This window comes from Falco biarmicus, chromosome 12 (assembly GCF_023638135.1).
Source record: "Falco biarmicus isolate bFalBia1 chromosome 12, bFalBia1.pri, whole genome shotgun sequence".
Taxonomy (NCBI): domain Eukaryota; kingdom Metazoa; phylum Chordata; class Aves; order Falconiformes; family Falconidae; genus Falco; species Falco biarmicus.
In genome coordinates, this window is record NC_079299.1 from 30,219,143 (window position 1) to 30,238,179 (window position 19,037).

At 42.3% G+C, this 19,037-nt stretch overlaps 1 long non-coding RNA gene across 1 annotated transcript in view; it reads right to left on the minus strand.

Moving 5' to 3' along the window:
* Positions 1 to 14,704: 14,704 nt before the first annotated feature.
* The window catches only part of LOC130157855 (uncharacterized), a 451,498-nt gene continuing 447,165 nt past the window's right edge, over positions 14,705 to 19,037 (minus strand). Inside the window, exon 4 of the long non-coding RNA XR_008825062.1 lies at positions 14,705 to 14,782. This is a non-coding gene — a long non-coding RNA (uncharacterized LOC130157855). The remainder of the gene's footprint in view (positions 14,783 to 19,037) is intronic.

Below are 19,037 nucleotides of genomic sequence, written 5' to 3' on the forward strand. Positions count from 1 at the left end.
TGGCAAGACAGCCAAAATTAATGTCAGCATCTCCCTTCACTTTCAAACTATAAAAGAGCCTTTGAAGGTAGAGTAAACCAAAGAAGCCAGTAACTAATTATAAGCCATTGTACTGGACTTCGAGGAACAATGAATAGAAGCTATTCCCCAGGCGCTTACCAGAGTGCTTTGCAGAGACAGTGGTGTCTTTGTGGGAGAGGGAGATCCCTTCAGTGGACCAGAGAGAGAAGAAATGGAATTGTTAATGTATGTAAGAGGCAGGAGGATTTCTATGGTACTATTTCATCGCAGAGGCAGAAGGTAGCAGAGCCAATCATGAAAAGCGTAAAGGTGTGAAGGCACAAAGATGGAGAGTTGATTAAAAGCACCGTGGGGAGCATGAGCGAACAAACCAATGGTAATGATGGAATTATGCTTGAGTGGAACGCAATAGTCTACGGCATCCTGGCGACTTGGCACTGGGGATTAAACATTACAAGGAGCGGAGCCGAGCCCTTGTCCAGCCTGTTGGTACTCAGAGATGCGCTGATTGATGGGATGGGTTACATTACAAAACAGGCTGAGGTAAGACCACACTCAACATAAGCACGTCTGCACCCCAGCGAGATGTGACAACTGAATATTGCCCAACCAGGAGCCGGGGTGGAGAAGAGTGGTATCGAGAGAGATGCCAGTCATGGCTGTCATGCCTGGGGCAGCAGGACAGGGCTCCATCTGGGGAAGCAGAAGCACGAAAGAAGAAAAGGTAAAAGATGAGAGATGGGGCCCTGAGGGTCCTTGGTGAGGTCAGAGGTAGCACCTGTCAGGGAGGCAGGGAAGTGGAGCTGTGGAGGCTCACAGCAGTGGGGGAGAGATGAGCCGTGGCTGTGTGGGGCAGCGAGGCAGGGGCTTGGAGGCACAGGCCACAACAGAGGGAGCACAGATCAGAGCTGGCTATGAAGGCACTGAGAGAAAGGCCTGGAGCAGCCTGGAGGGAGGGAAGAGACAACTGGAGCAGCCGGCAAGATCAATGCAGGGCTGGCTCTAGCTGGGTCAGCAGTGGCTTAGGGCTGCCAGCGCTCACCAGCGCCTGCTAGGCTTGCCCTGTGCCTACAGCCATCGCCACATTAAGCACGTTTGTGTCAAAAGTACAGCAAAAGCTGCCTTAATAGCAATACCTCTATGAGCAGTCTTGCACAAATACAGCTTTAGCTCCCTTCTCCTTTACTATCTTAGGGATTCCTTTGCTGGTACGAGGCATACATCTTTATGTACATATATATCTCTCTCTATCCCAGATGCCCCTATCGCTATGGCACCAGGATCACAAATCTTACCTGGTTTTGTGGTTAGTGACCTCAGGAGGAGGGGCCTGGGGCCATTTTGCCTGCCCCAAGTTGGTCATACAGTGTTGCCACAAGAGTAATTGCGATGGATGGAAGGAGGAGTAAATAGATACTGCCTGTCAGGATAGACAGGGAGTGCTGCGGTCTATCCATAATGGATAAAATCATGACTATGACAGTGCCATACATAATACTAAGCAACGTGGAGATTTTCTCTCCGATGGCATTAGCCACGTTGCCCCACAGCCAACAGTAAAGGTAGCACTGCCCATACCAGGAATGCAAGGGGACAGTTTGACCTGAGGCCTTGCCTGACAGGCAGTCCTCCCACCCCGCAGTGCCAGAGCCAGACCTTTAGCAAACACAACAAGGCCATACCTGGCGTTTGGGCACGAACTCATAGTGAAATAATTGAAAGCTAAACATTTTCAAAATCAAACATTCGCTGAGTGGTGAAACAGACTACTGCAGCCAGAGGGAAGCTGTTCCTAGGTGGCCTCATCAGTTCAGATCCTACATGCAGCTGGGACCACTGGTGTGGCCCCAGTTGAGGGACCTTCAGCTTGCTAGAGTTCACTTGTGCTCTTGGCAGTCAGGCCAGCTGGGTAGGAGAGAGCAAATTTCTGTCATCCAGAGCCCTGATCTGGATAAAGATTCACAAGCAGAAAATGCACAGAATCTTTCTGAATGCTCTTAATGAAGATGACTTATACATGACAGTTAAAAATATACCGTATGTTAGCTTCCCACTGACAGATATGTATCTTTCGTACAGAGTCAAGCCTGAGCACAAACTAATAAACCACTCATTGAGAGAGGAGCTCAATACTGGAAAGCAAAAATCTGATGTTTAGGCACATCTTTGCTCTTTCCTAGCAGTAGTGGGTGAAATGTCTGAAAGTATAAGGCTCAGAACTGGGCTTGAGCATGTGTCCCTGGATGGGCCCATTCTCCAGATAGGGTCTTTTCACTCTTGAAAGCAGCAGGCACCAGAAACTGGAGAGGTAGATCAAGACACGGCACAAATATTAAATGTAAATACGACACATTCCAGTACAGACCCTTCACTGAAACAAGCCCTAGAGCAAAGCTATCTCTTCCTGTTGATGACAATGCAAAGGACTTCAGCATAATAGTATTTACTCAGTTAAATGAGATCTGTGATGCACTTCAGCCTTAGAAACAAAACCTGAACTATCTAAGTGTACCATTTTCAAACCTGAGGATTTATTTGCATGTGGCTGTTGACATCAGTGGGAGTCACTGCTGCAACCAAACGGACTGCTTTTGAAAGCCTGCTCAACAGGTGAAAAGGCTGTGTTACATGTAATGGGGAATGACAACTTTTGCTTTAAGCTCAAGCAGAACCCAAAGCGAGGAAGTACAGACTTAGTTTAGATACTAATAAAAGTACAAATATATTTTAACTTTGCAGGTGTCAACTTTCCAGAGTCAAACTAGCCCTAGAAATGCAGGGGCAATTTGATTGGCCTTCTTGCCCAGTCAAAAACTGTACATTAAAGACGCCCCTATGAAATTCCATGAGGTTTACAGCTTAGCAGTATCTAGGACTCAGAAGTTGATCTTCACACCCATTTGGCCACTGCTCAATTCAGTTGCCTTGTACAAGTCACTTCACCATCTTTTACCTCACTTCCCTTCAGTAAATTGGGAATAAATATGTTCATCCTCTTGGAGATCACTGGATAAGAATTAAGTACTATTATTAGGTACATTCATACTAAATGGGTGATGCTAATGTGGTAAATAACATGTCTCTTCTAGTACAGAGCATTTTTTTGGACACAAGGGTGCTGGGAAGTTTTAATAACCACCTTGGCTTTTGCCTTCATACCGGTGAGAGTCACCCACTCGCTTAAAAGGCCTTTTGCTATTTATTTTTTAAAATATATGATTGAGCCTTTCAGCCTAGTCTTCTTAAGCATTTCAACACAGAAACAGAGTACGCACTTTTAATAAAGCTCATATGGTCATGTTTGTTCCAACCTGAGCTCCCCCCAATCTGAGTACCTAATCTTTCCCAGGATGAAGTTTTCTTTAAAAATATGACATGGCAATCCTCTTTCTAACAAAGACTACACGACTGTCTTAATCTTTGCTCGTGTATGGGAGGCACTTGAAAAAACCTTTTTTTTTGTAGATCTAGCAACTTTAGAGAACAGGAATCAGTAAACAGCAAGCTGATCATTCTGTCTCCATTAACAAGCAGTGAAGGAGTTAATTATCTGCTTCTTTTCACTAATTCTATTGCAGAGCTCAGTTGTGCATATTAAATGTCCAAGTTACCAGATTCAAAGAAAAACTTGATCTCAATTTGGCTACATATTAAAAGTGCCATTCCCTGTTGTCCTACCTAGCACTGTTAATTGCATACATTTAGCCCTCTATTGGAGAGTAATTTAGCTTCAGATTTAGAAGAAACAGCCCTGGCCTTGGTTATTTTGGCATACAAGTCTCCAGTATGACTCTGTTTTCTAAGCAGACATTAATGATTCTAAAACTAATATTCATTGTTTGAAGAGGCATAGCAGCCTTGGCATTTACTTAACCTTTTGTCTCATGTATGAGACTGAGTCAGCCTAAATCCTTTTCTTAATTAATATCTATTCTTTTTTTTTTTTCTGTCCAACATTATTTATTAAACAATTTGCATGCAACAATTAGAATTGAGAGATTAGAAAAAAAGCACTGTATGAGCAAGCTCACGTTGAACAACGACCACCATGAAACTGGTCCTCCAGCTCAAACAAAGCTCTGAGCATGAATGAGACAGGAATAGGGAGTAAGTTAGATCAGGTTAAAAAAAAATAATCAAAACCCAAGTCCCACCGTTCACCTGTTAGCCCTAACATTAAGCTATTCCCTACTAAAATAATCATTCTAGAGGGAAAGAGATAACATACTACGGTAAAAGCATGAAAACCTGGGATCTGACACGCCTAGTGAACGTCAGTGTGGATAGTTATGGTTGTGAATAAAGTTCAATCACTGAACCTGTTTGTTTGTTGCTGTGGTAGACCAAAATTATCATTTCAGACTCCTGTAGCATTTCACAGGACAGCACTGTCTGCTCCATATGAACTGTCTCAGCTGGAGCTCACCTACTTTTCCAGTGTATTTGTTTCTATACACTTTGCACTTTTGTGATCACTACTTCGCGCATACTGCTGAATGTGCAACAGAGGGCCCTTAGGAATGTTCAGATCAACATGGAAAATATCAAGGACACGTTTGGCAATGAAAATAAAAACATTCTGCGGTTGCATTACCAGTTGTATGACATTAAGTAAGAACCAGATTGCAGGTGGCTCGCATATAAATACACATGGAAGTACAGACTCAAGCATCCTCCCTCACGTATTCTTCCAGCCAGTAGTCATGTGTAATCACAGACGCTTTGCTCAGTGGATTGACTGTCTGGAAGACAAGTGACTGAATCACCTTTTATATCTTACCAGGGCTGGATGACAAATCAGACCTACATGAAAAACTATAATGCTCTCCAGACTTTGAAATTATAACATGGATGTGATAATATGAGGAATATCTTACACCCATTAGAAGAACCACAGGAATAAGATTCATTCTAGGCACTGGTATCAATGCCATCCTAAATCTTATACTAGCCAATGATCCTCAATCTCTAATGCTTTTAGGATCTTCCTTCTAAAAGGCTTTAGATCTCTGGGTACCACACAAAGCTCTTGATCCACATCTTTCACATAAGCCTATAGACAGTGAATCCTCCAACCCATAAGACAAGGTCCTAAGGGTCATATGCATGAGTTGCTTCTTTGCAGGCAGAGAAGACATGGTGAAGAAGCAAAGGAGGAGCATTGCTTAGAAACCTTCCTGAGAGCTGATCTGGACCATTGCCACTACCTCAGAGCTGATGCTCCAAAAAGAAACAGTCTAGATCTAGGGATCCAGAAGTGTCATTTTCTTCAGAAGTACCTCACCAATGTGGCGCTACTTTAAATATTATTTCAGGCATATAGTTCAGCAGCTAATTTCAGGGCATGAACTTAGACAGAAGGTTTTAAAATCCAAATGCATGTCTATAAACCCAACATATTAATAAGTTAACAGTTTTCAATAAGACATCAACATTTGCATGCATCTTCCTACTTGTTATGTGCAGTACTACATTTTTTAATGTTTCTTGGATGCTAGCCAGAGAGTCTGAGTCCCTAGTTAGTTCATCTATTACTTTCTTGCCACAATAGATCTGGGTCTTGGCCAAGTACTGGACTCATACTGCATACAAAAACACAGAATTGTCTCCCTTATCTATTGATAAACTTCACTTCCCAGACAAGGGGAGAAAATAACATAAATTAAAATAAATAAGTAAATACATAAAGATGCAGCACTAATTGTAACAGTAGTATTTTTAGCGTCTTTTAACACTATGTGTAATCAAAAGATTTCCTTATGTATTTATACTGCCTTCGTCTCCCAAGAGTCTAATTCATGAGCATTCACCTGAACGGGAGAGGAAGATCTCTTCTTTAAACCCCTCCCAGAGCTCCTCAGGCTTTCCACAAGAGTGAGCAAGCTTACATGACCTGAAATAAAACAGGGGAGGAAAAGGCTTCAGTACCATCCTTCCCTTTTCAGTGTTTCTCATCTGATGGACTATGGAAGGGTTTAAAGAGGCCATGAAGGGTTAGAGGTGGCTTCTGTTTTACGTTTGACCTTGGAAATTTTTATCTGTTACTCAGAGCCTCTAGTGTCTTCAGAGGAAGACAGATGAACACAGAGGAGATGCCTTTTGAAAGTTCTGAAAACATTGTCCAGTGTAGCTCTGATGGCAGAGCAATGCATGTTGCCTTTTATTGTGGGTTTAAGGTAGCAAACTATAATTAACAAAGAGCAACAAATAAGGAATGAATGAAATAATGATCCTGGCTGTAGTTTTACAGCCACTTTAATCCACCAGAAGTCTGAGCTGCCCTTGAAAGGACTGGTCCTGCCTGCCTGCCCAGCCCTGATGGGACCATTTTTGCCCACTTGAAGACATGCATTTGATCAGAAAACTAATAGGCTAAAACATCACCTGACCCTAAAAACACCCTTTGATGCTGCTGAGCACGCAGAAATACAACACTCCTCAGAGCAGTGCAGGCAGGCACGAGGAGGTAGGGATGGGACAGGAAAGGTGTGCCATGCCGCTGGGTAATGGCCCAGTCCATGCTGACCCCTGCAACCACCATGACACCTGAGCCAAGGACATGCAGGCCAAAGCCAAGAGCAGCAGGGGAGGTGTCTCATCTTCACCCAGACTGCAGCTAAAATCACAAGCCAGTCCACATGGAAAATTTTTCTGTCAGTGTAACACCAACCACAGCAGTCCACTGGGTTGACTTGTAAAATTTTGCTAATAATACCAAGGTACCTGACAAGTTAATGGAACACATGATTCTTGTACCTTCTGAATGAGCTGTGTGCATATTTTTTCTGCTTAATTTGCCCAAACAAGGCATCAGTACTTTAATTTCCGTTATTTCAGAAATTAGATCCTCTTGAAGAATGAAAGGATGCTGTGTTTGAGAGGGGTAGCTTTTTTATGAAGACACGTAATTAATGGAAGCCATTAAAGATACTTGTAAAAATGATTCAGATTTTTATATATGATGACTAACTAACCTATTATTGCTCTTCTTGGTCAGAGATTAATGGGAATTTCTTAAAGGATAAAGAATTATTTAACAAGCTGCAGGATATGTATGGGCTTGGAATACACTCTGTGATAGTGTGAATAATAAGAAATGTGGCTGTTTATTTCCTTGACTAATGAACCAAAGCTAAATTCAGAGATAGCAAGATGTCAGAAAAAAAACCAGACCCCAAACCAAAAAAACCAACAAAAACCTAATAAGGCAAGTGGATGTTTTTAACATGAATCTAAACATACACTTTAGCAAAAAACCCCAAAACACTACTCTCAAGAAATTCAGGTTCTCATGTGCTCAAACTCAAGATGATATAGGAAGACACCAGCATGATCTCTGAAATTACTGAGAAGCACCAAAGACTTTAAAGACAGAGTTTAAAATCAGGTGATGCTGAATATTCAACAGCTACTTGGGAGGGGAGAGACTGTAAGGCAGAGAGAACAAACCACTTCGCTGCTTGCAAGAGCTTCCCATGAAGAAATTTCCTTTACAAAGCAGAGACAACAATGTATTTGGTCAAAGATTTCCAGGCAAGGAAAATTGACTTCTAAGACCACGAGTAACAGTCACGCGATGATTCCCTTGATGACGGCACACATGGACAGCTTTCATTTTTCCAACTCTTTCGGATCAGAAGGGACCACAGACTGTCTTGAAGCACCTTCTCCCCACTGGGTTGAAAAGCATGTGCAAAGAGGGAGTACAGCATCTCTAGGCTGAATTTGGCGCTAAGGGAAGAGAGCAGGTAACATTTCAGGAGAGAAGGAAAAGGAAGGCAAACCAGTTTTTAAGGCAGCTGAAAACAGTGTTTGGTTCTTTTCACGGCTGATTTGCCAAGTATTTTCTGCAGTGACTGATCTGGGCAACAATGATTCAATGCCCAGGTGAAACAGTAATGGTTCCTTCTCTCTGGCTGAAACAAATAAACTTACTCTAGCTCTTTTCCAAAACAGATCCCAACCAAACTAGGTAGTAGCAGAGGGCCTTCTGCAGTTTGACACCTAATTATTTTAATATCCACTATATCTTCCCCCTCTCAGGGCTCACTGGTTTTTTCCTTTAATTTTTTGAAGGCACAGAAAGAATTAAATAACCTTTTCTCCGTGCATCTGGCTGCAGCCACATCACTGAAGTGGACCTGAAGTGTATGACAACATGGCACTGCGGTCAAGAATCTTGCTGGGGAATGGAATAAGAAGATTTATTTTATTTTTAATATTTTAAAGATTTCAAAAAGCATTCAACTGGATTTCTCACTAAGAGGATGAGTGAAGAGAATCCTTTGTAACTAAGCTGGGAGGCCCAAGTCTTTTATCCATTGTTACACAGTTTTTCCCCAGGGCAGAGTTAGGAAGGCCTATAAACCCCAGAAGCTTAACAAGGCAAGTACGCTGGGTGGGCTTTTCTGCCATCGCCTAAGCTCCTCCCCAGGTAGGAGCTGCCAGAGCTGAGCAGGTCCCACACTCCATTTCAGCTGCCGCTAGAGAATATCTGCGAAGATCCTAGCAGCAGCGGGGCTGTCACGGAGGTGAATCGGCCTGGTCTGCCTGCAAATGCACGTGTGCGTACACGCACACCCTCGGTGCCAAGCCACCATCTGTCTGCTTCCTTAGTATACCAGAAGCAAAACCATTCCACAGAAGATTAGTAGTGAATTGGTGCTTGGATTAATCACTGCATCAGACCTCACCAAGCCACCTTTTCCTGTTGGTTTTTTCAAAACATTATACATGATTGGTTAGCTGAAGATACGTTATCTCTTTCAGGATAGATTGTGTAAAAGGAGGAAACTAGTGTAACTGCACTGCTAGCACCTTTTTTTTTTTTTTTTTTTTTTTTGCCTTTTGAACTTTTTACATTTTTATGTGAAATCCCTACCATCTTGGTGCAGATGAATTGGCGGGTTTTGATCAAATGGACTTCGGTACACACTCCCTGAGCTGGGTTTACAGCAGTGACAGGCTCACCTACCTTTCCCCCAGATGTCTGCATCCAGCTGAAAGTGATAACTTGCTTGAGTGATTCCCAAGTGCCAGTAGTATCAGAAGGAGCTCAGGACCTGAGGCAAGATACCAGGACACATTCTTACCTTGCACCATCCCCCAAAATATTAATTGAGGACTCGGCCAACCTAGGTCACTACAAAACCATAAATATGCAAGTTCTCTATTGGTAAAATTCTACTTGGCAGCATTTTATAGCACTTTTGTTCTCTGTGAGATTTTCACTGTTAATACAGCCACTGAGGTGCATGAACTAGAAGCAGCAAATGACAGTTGACTACTTACGTCCATTTCTGCCTCAATCAATGTGTCAGAGTTCGCCATTCAAAGTTGCTCTCAAATAAAAGGTGAAATAAAACAGCTTTTAAGTAATTAAGCACCTCTTCCCTGACTTGCCACAAAACTTGTGGGACCCTAATATAGCAGAAATTTTAAAGGCAAATGTCTAATGTATGAGTCTACCACCCAGAAGCAGAAGAATATGGAGACTGTAAATAACAACAGCAATACAGGTAGTGCCTATTTGTTTACTTGATCCCACTGAAATTAATGGTCTGTGGTTTAGGTACGTGTCAGTGCCATAAAGCAGGATACACTTGGGGACCAGGAAGTGTCTGTTTCACGTGTTAATGATGGGAGTTATGGAGTGGCAGCAGCCATTTCATAGACAAAGTTGCAGAAGGATTTTTTATTGTATGCTCAACTCTCCCTTTTCTACTCCAACAAAAAGCTGAAGAAATTCCCAGGTCAGACCTGGGGCCAAGGTTGAATTTTTTCTATAACATTTGAAAGGGATCTGGCTAGAGATTTTCAAATGATGCCACCTCTGAGAAAACACAGCTCACAAGCACAGATTGTGCCCCTCCTAGCACTTAGGTGTGCTCTCACACAGGGGTAAATCTGGGTGTGAACTAAACTGTTTGACAAATTTACTACCCTCCAAGCCAATTCTCAAATAAAGCCTCAGCTCTCCTTCTCTAGCTCCACCATTCATATGGAGATGCTTGAATAACCCAAGAAAAAAGCATCATACTAAGGAGTTATATTTTAATGTTTATGCTATGGCTTTTTGTGTAATAGGAATAATCGCTATTGCTTTGTAGTACACTTACAACAAAGAGCTTTTGAGATTGCTCAAACACTTTAGCTCCACTTCAGCTCTTAATCAAACTCAGCAGCTGTTTATTGCAATTACACTACAAAGTAATAGACATTATCCTTTAACTAACTGTCTTATTAATATAGGTAGTTACACAGCTATTTCATAGTTAGTCTTAAATAACTGCTTTTAATTATTTTATTAACGTAAATAACCATCTCAATAAATTTAAATTAAATGCATATGTGAGAAACATAATTTAAAGCATTGCACAAAATTCCGTCTGTTTAACTAATGTTTTAATTGATGTCATTGCATAATTCAATTAAAATGCAACGTTATTTTAATTTTTGATCACCATGGAACACCTAAGACACTACAGTTTTTGGAATGGGCACTGTCTGGTCTCTCTTTTGTTGCTATATTTCTTTGCAATATTAGTTTGCTGTCAGGAGAATCAGATTTCTTTTTACCCACAAAACTTACAATTTAATATCTCCATTTAATTTTTCTTTCCTTCCCATTGCCAGTCACAGCAACAGATGAAACTGGATAGCATTTTGCCTTCTAGTTCACTTGCGCAACTCTGCTTTCAATAGAGAAAAGGATTTTATTTTCCCGTGCAATACTGGATCCTCCATGCCTTATGCCATTTGTTCTGGTAGGATCAAGCTCTTTGCCTTCAGCTAAGGGGAAGGCAGACATTGCCTGACCTGGCCAGAAATCCCCTTATTCTTCCTCATGAGGGCCGGTTTATTGTTTAGGGGCCTCACTCTACCCCAAAATGCTCCACTGCAGAGTAGGCAACTTGTACAGCAGCTTTTATCCCACAGTGCCACTAACAAACGTTTACCTGAAAAGGAACCATGGCACAGATTAGCATATGCCACCTCTCATTTTGCAGAATGGTCTGCCCATCATTCTGGCTTATTCAGATGCTCTTTTCCCCAGAGTCCTTGCTGTTGGGGATAAAACAAAAATCTCCTATCCTTATTCTGTTTTAGATTCCTCCCCTGAAGTATAAAGAGGAAAATGCTTGCTAAAGAGCAAGAGGAAAAGGAGAGGGATTCTCTTTGCCACTTGTTTGCCATAGACAGGAGAACAGAAGTTGTTAGAAAGCGCTGGGAGAAACTTAAAGTGGCAAATGTAAGTCAGGAACGGGGTGAAAATAAGGCTGGAAAACATAAAGGTGCAAAAGGAGGTGAAGAGGCCTCACATACTTCCCTGTGAGCCATTTTTTTCTGCCAGTCAGAACTTTTTGATTTAGTTCTATAGCTGGTGCAGGGACCTGCAAATGTGAACTGCTACCTCTCTGAAATGAAACCACAACATACCCCCTCAAAAGTAACTGTGATGTATTGAAAAAAAGTGTTGAAGTCAGACAAAATTTCTCTGAGGGTCCTGATTTGGATCTTAGCAGCTTTCAAGCTCCAAAAGTAAGGAAATCAAGGCATATTTGGCTCTTGGATATCAGCCAATGTGAAAGGTTTTACAGGAGAGGACAAAGATAAGAACATGGTCCATGAAATCCGACCTACTGATGGTGAATTCTGCTAACTAGCAAAGTCCATCCGATTGCCTGGCTGCTAATTAGAGGACACAATCTCCCTACGACTCCTTAAAAGAATGGCATTTCAATGCATGTATGCACTCTGTATTAGGATGAAGGCTGCCTCTGTGACATCATGCCTATGGAGAAGTGGAATGTAGCTGGAGACAACAAAGATGAAAACAATGATTTATTTACTTTAATACCTCTATCCAAATGTAACAGGTAACATGAAGGGATAATTACAGGCATCGTAAGAAAGGGGTTGCTGATGCTGTGATCTGGCAGACACACTAAGTTCCTCAGGAGACAAGCTCTTAAAAGTTTACAGACTATGCTGGGCAAAGACATAGGTGATTCAGTGCAAAGAGTTTTTACAGAAAAATGTAGAAACTAAGAGTAAAGGCAGATATGTTTAAACTTCAGGTAACTGAGAGTTATCAGGGTTTGGATAATTGAAGTATATTTGCCTACACTGTCGCTCACCTTTGAGCCCTACCTAGGCATCTTGGCATTTATGTAGTCTGAAATCCTGAAAGCTCTGAGTTTAGACAACTAAATTGTTGCTTGTCAATTTAGTCTTGACTGAAAGACAGGTGTTTTGTTTCAGAGTAACGCTCCTTTCAGACTCCTCTACTCCCAAACTCAGATTACTGAGCTAACCAAAAATGAAATAACTTACAAGCAGACGAAGATATTTACATACCTTGAACAAAGGAATACTTTGGGCAAAATAGGGATTTTTAATTATTGCTTGTTTTTCGTCATATGGGATTCTCAGCTCTAGCTCTCTGGTTGGAGCTGGAGGAGCTTGGAGGCTTACAGGTTCCTATACTTTTGGTAATCTGGTAGGTCCTTTGCTACTGCTATGCAGTTTTACAAGCTTGTTCTGCTGAATGCAAACTGCTCTCTGGACAGTCTTGAACAAAAATCCAGACAAGGATTCTGAACCAGAATTCTCCAAAAATGAAATTCTGGAAGTAGACACACAGATAAGGCCGCTACACATACAGCAGTCAAATGCCAACAGTGCAAGCATCTGTTAGCTACCTGATGCCTACATCCTAACTTTACACCTAATTCAAAGTGGGTCATTATTATTGGGCCTTCATTATCATCCCTAGTAAATGACTGGGATCCTTTCCAATAATGAGCAAGTTCTCTCCTGGCACAACTTTGCACAGGCAACTTACACAGTCCAGGAGCTGCATATGCTGATGGTGCCACTGGGATCCCACATCTGACTGTGGCTACAGTTTTGTACTGTTAATGCAATGGAAAGTGAATCAAGGAGCCCAGAAAACAGCTCAGGCAGAACACAGCACCACCCATCTGACCCGAAATTTAGCCTGCCTTTGAGATGCTGCTGCCTGTGAGCAGCAGATGAGTCCATTACCATGAAGTGCTTCATTGCAGAAAACTGCAGAAACCTACAGTGCACTGACCCAATGCTGCCTACATTCATGCCACCTGATAATTCAGGTTTTCCTTTTTCCATGTCTCTGTACCTGGGTGCTGGTGCCCATACACTTCTGGCTTCTTGGTGCTGTGGCAGGGTTTGGACCATAAGTCCTCTGTTTATGCCATTAAGTGTGCTGAAGGCAAGAGAATACAAGCTTCATCACATTGACCTGCCAATAACCTCAGCTCTGACCTGAAGGGATCCTGTGTTCTAGCATAGGTTAAGGGTCTCATTTAATTTAGAACCTTAAGCTGGATTTGAACTGTAGCCCCAGAAGTAAAAAGCCAGTGTTTTTATCTGGGAAGCCACATGGCTCTGGTTTCCTGATTGGTACTTGTGACATCCCAGTATTGGCAAACCACGGAGATATTAACTGTGTGCTCTATTTTCTGCCCTTAATTATGGCCAGCTAGTCTGATTTTTCTTTCTTTTTTTTTTTTTTTTTTTTTTTAAAGGATTTGAGTGACAAAGTGACTATGCATATCATTCCACATTTGAACTGTAAGACTTCAGTATTTCTACCTCTAGTGTGTAATTGGATCAGCTGCCAGTTACAGAAAGGAGCTGGGTGAGTATTAAGTGTGTGGAAAATGAAGAAGAGTCCAAGTGTGAAGGGGAGGAATAATTTGACAAAGCCTGCAGCGAGCTGTACGTGGTTTTCTCATTCCAAAATGGAGTAGGTTTTGAAGTGCATGAGAAAAAAAACTGGCTTTGATTTACTAGCTTTAGTTCACAGAATGCTAGCCACAATCTTGGAGTGATGCAAGACATACAGAAAACCACAGTTCCTGCCCCAAGGAGCTTACAATACCAACATTATCACAACAAGGATGGCTGAGTGCCAAACTGAAAAACAGTCTGCTTGTATCTGGCTCACTAAAGCTGCACCTTGAACAACCTTGTCAGGCAGCACACAAATCCATTGCCATGGGCTTGGCATCGTGACTGGGGCTTAGTGTGTTCCTGGTATGGTGATCCTTAAACCATCGCACGCAATGCTCTTTTGTGCGTCGTCACTGTAGCACTTATTTTAAATTTGAGTTTCTCAAAGAACGGTATAAAGCTAATGTAAGCATGAAACATTTAAAAATCTACGACAAAAATTCAAAGTAAACCTCAGCCCCTTAAAAAGGTGAAAAATAGATGAAGACTCTGTCCAGCCAAAAAGTGAGAGTAGTTCTCTCAGGACAAGAAATTGCCTTGCCACTGAGTTCCTCCATTAACCACAGTTATGGCAGGATAATACAGACAGAAAGACAGTTCTTTATCCATTAGGTGTTCAACCACATATACCTTCATAAAATGCAAGCAAATCCTCTCAGAAATGAATAGACAGTTTGTAGGTTTCTGGTCAAATGCTGCTGGTGGGACAGAAAGGCTGGATACTGATTGGGTAGCCAGAACATCCTTCACTTTACATTTCAAGTTAACTCTAAGATGAAACCCAGGACAACAGTCTGATCTTGAGGTAACGCATTTAGCGACTAAGGAGAGAGGACTGCAGCCTACAAAGAACAGGTCACGACATCCACAGCAGCTCATAAAAAAAGCAGAAGAAATGGCAACTACCTGGAAATTCACAGATAGTTGTCCCTCAGCTGTAGAAATCCACCATTAAATCCACCATACAATCCCCCATGCCGATCTGTAAGGAATAAGCGAGAAACATTCATTAGCAGCTCAAACAAACATAAAGGATTACAAATATGCCAAGTGGACTGACTGCCCAGTGGCAGCCAGGACACACGTAGTATTGCCAGGAAGGTGGAGAGAGCAAAGTACAGCTGAGCTTTTCTGTCTCCCAACTCTAGGCTGCTCTAAGCTATACTTGGTGATTTACTGCCTATTGGACCAAACTGATGTTCTGGGATTTGGAAATTCTTCTGCTATGTCTTAAATAGCAGCCACTAATCGAGAGGAGTGATGTCCAAAGGGTCCCTGGGCTATGGCCATAAAGCATATTCACTCACTGGTATGAAAGTTCTGCATACAAGTCTATCAAGGCAAAAACATAACGAAAAAAACCTCAAAACAATTTCTCTCTGTCTCTCCAAGGGAGGCAGGGCATTAAGACAGAATGCCCTACCTCAAAGGAAGTCAAGATTAGATCAGAACATCTCAGAGAAATAGAAAGGGAGAGATGGCATAAGCGCTAGTGTAAAGGTTTTATCAGCATGAGTTTGGGATGACCACGTTACTCATAGGTCACTGTGCTTTCCAGCTGACTAGCAACAGATGAAATAAGGAAGACAAGGGCCTCCGGATTTCCAGGTAGCAGCTGTAGCCAAGTCTGCCTTTCATCTGCCCTTTTAGTCTGGAATAATGCATGGTGCTGCTCAGAAAGCAGCGGACTTCGTATGCCAAAGGGAACCCACTGTGAGATCCCACTATCACCAGACAAGCTCTAGAAGAACATCAAGATATTTTTTTTTTGTGTTGATAGAGGGAAGAAAACTTCAAATGCAAGGCATTTGTTTGCGCCTACAATTTGCATACTTCCATAATATTGAACTGGAACAAGTACTTCAGAGATCCTTGTGGATCTCAGCCCACGTACAGCAGGAAGGCACCAGGAATGAGTTATTCTGATGTAAATCCACAACCATTATGGCATAAGCCAGGCATAGCTCTTCATGTCTCCAACAGCAGCCATAATACTGAGATTTTGTTATATCATAAAGACATTACAAATATAATTTATTTATGCTGAAGTGATGCCACTCTGCCAGGTGCTATACAAAGACTTTACTGCGGACTACTTGCATTTTTCAGTATGTACCATCTAATCAGATATACACACAGAGATCCCAACAGCTGAGTTGAAAATGATATTGTCATTCCTGACATTTCTCAAATTAGCAAGAGCTATAATGAAGCTTTAACATGTCTCTTTCAAGGATTTGTTGGATAACTCTTGCTGGGAATGGATGCACACAGGGTAACCTCTGTGCTTAATTCTCTCATCGTGTACTACGTCGCTTGTTTCCTGCATTCAGAGATCTCCTACTTGTGTTTGAACTCTCTGAATACTCTCTTCAGCAACACACAAGGAGCCAGAGGCCTTGGTAACCTTCTACTCCAGTAGTTCTTTTCCTGCAGTCAGGAAATTACCTCTTTTTTTGTTTTCTTTCTGTTGTGGTTTTGGGGTTTTTTTATTTGGTGGTGGGTTTTTTGGGGGGGTTTTTTGTTTGTTTTGTTGTTGTTGTTGTTGCTGTTTTGGTTTGGCTTTTTATTGCAAAGAACTAGGGGAATTCCCCCTTCCAGTGCCTGGCTTTATGCTGGGCCCTGATGGCAGTGATTGGTGACAGCAGCAAAAAAACCCCAAGCCACACCACTCACAAACAGAAGCGTCTCATTTTGCATAGAGTTTTATGTCAATATTTTGATAATTTCAGCAATTTCACATTTGTATGGGTATTGAGATATCTAGAAAATGATGTATGCTTCAAATAACTTCAGTAAGCATCACAGTATGCCTGTGTCAATGCTTGTACAATTTTCCATGAAGAACTCAAATCAGATAAAACTCTGAGATTTGATTTTCAGCTGCTAGAAGTCCACAAAGATAACATAATTACTGGTATGCCAGTTTAAACCTGCAAAATACCTTACCCTAAAATATCCTGGCCCCTCTGTCTCCTTCATTCAAGCAGAGGGAACAGCTACCAGCAGGGGAAGGCTTCACACCTCTGCCTCCCATGCTCTTCAGCAACGTGAGTTCGCATAAGAAGCTGGAGGCTGTAGCTACCTTCTGCCCCAGCAGCTTTTCTTTTTCCTTCATTCAGGACATTGTCTTTCTTTTATCTTAACGTCATAAACAAGAGAATTCCCCCTTCTGCTGTCCAGCTTTGAGAGAAGAGCCTGATTTGTGGTTTTCGATAAAAATTCCCCAGAAGTTCTCACAGGGCTCCCTGACTTCAGTGGGGCAGACCAAGCTGAAAAGGGATGTTCCTGCTGTTGGCCAGCACCCTTCCTTGCCCAGTACTGTATTGCTGGTGGCGTTCGGGCAGTGCACGCAGCTCGGGCCATCGTGCCACAGTGCTCTGCCTCCCAGCACAGCTCTGTCACTGTGTGTGCAGTGCTCCTGTCATGCACTTTACATAGTGTGACAGACCAGAGGAGAGCAGAGGTACGGTAGGAAGGGAACAGAGCCAGGCCCAGTGGCACTGGGAAAGTGTCACCAGAGGTATCAGTCTCTGCAGGACAGAGGGAAGCAGAGCTGAGGGCTGCGGAGAGGGGTCAGAGAGAAAAAGTAAGTGACACCTCTCGTATGTTTTGCCAGGATATAGGAAGATATGAGACAGACAAAACAAGAGGTAAAAGTAGTTTAGGAAAAAAGGGGGAAAATGCACGGAAAACATCATAATAAAGGAGCAGCATCAGTAGCAACAAGTCCAGGAGAAAAGAGGACTGATGGATACCTATGCTAGCATGAGTGAGGAAGGATAAACCAAACCCTTTCAAAGCATTAAAAAAGAAACCAAAACGCATTTAAAAAAAACTAGCGAGGGAAAAAAAAAAAACCAACCAAAAAACCAGAAGACAAAACACAGAGAGGGGATTTGTATGAGCACAAAAGCAGAGGTCAGTACCCCGTGGTCATTTCCTAAGAAAGGAGGAAGTAGAAGTGAAGGAAAATACCTAAATATAAAAGACTGCTTATAAAGAAATGATACACTGACTGTTACCCTGTGGGTTTTTTGGAAGTTTGCTATTAGCATATCTCCAATGATAAATGCCTTAATACGATGCCAGTTTTCTGTAGGCAGAAATGCACAAATGCAGCAAATCAGTTCTGCCAGCACACAGTGCAGTTACAAGAAATCATTTCTCCCCATACCACATGTCACCACTTTTGTCCATGCACATCATCTCTCCAGCATAAACCCTTAGAAGAGGCATGCAGTAGGGTGGTAAAGCCAGAGGATGTTTAGCAATACAGAGGATAAGAATACAACTGTATAACTACATTAGGAGACTAGAGCTTAATTCAAACAATAATTACACAGATCTATCTCTGACCAAGGCTCCTCAATCCACATCCTGTGCCAGTTAACTTGCAAACCAGTTTGTCTAGACAGAAAAAATACCTTGCCAAGACTGCCAAATCTCAAAATTGCCAAGAGTCTCATCTGAATGGCAATGACGTCCATAACAAGACTGGATGGGTAGGAACATGTTCAGGAGCTGTTTGGTCTACTCCTAGGCCTGAGCTGGTAGCCCACTAAGCTCAGGCTAATGTCTCAAATCCTCTCCAGGATGCTGTGATCCTCTTGGAGGACAGCGCCGAGCTCTCCTTTCCACGGGGAGAGAAGCACCTGAGCCACCCCACCAACCTGGAGCCTGAAAGAGAAGCCACAGTAGGGATTTCCAGGCCCAATGCTGGGCAGGGATGGCTCCATAGAAGAAAGGTGGATGGGAAGAACTAAGCAAAGACTAAAGCTAGGCTTAATTTTGCAGAAATCACTCAGGCCCTTCTCCTAGCTCCAGAGAGCAGAGCACATGCCCTACTCAGTACAAGGGAGGTAATTCCAGACCTCAGACTTAAGCCAAGACTATTTTGGTACATAACTACATATTTTGATTGACAGAAAGAACCATTTTGCATGCTGGCCTACTTTTAAAAGTAAAGATGTATGGGTGGCCCTCAGCCATTATGCAGAAGTTTGATGGAGTTCAAAGTTGTGCCCACTGACATGTTTTCAAGCAGAGAAATACCTGCAACCAATCCTTAGGTGTCATACTGCATGTGGGCAACACCTGTTCTCACTTCCATCCCATCAGTGGGGTTATACAATTAACATTAATCATTCTAAAGGCAATCTTCTGCCAATTGATCAGGGCCCCAGTCTGGAAGGGATAGATTCAGACTGACACTGAAAGTTGATTTTGCAACGTAT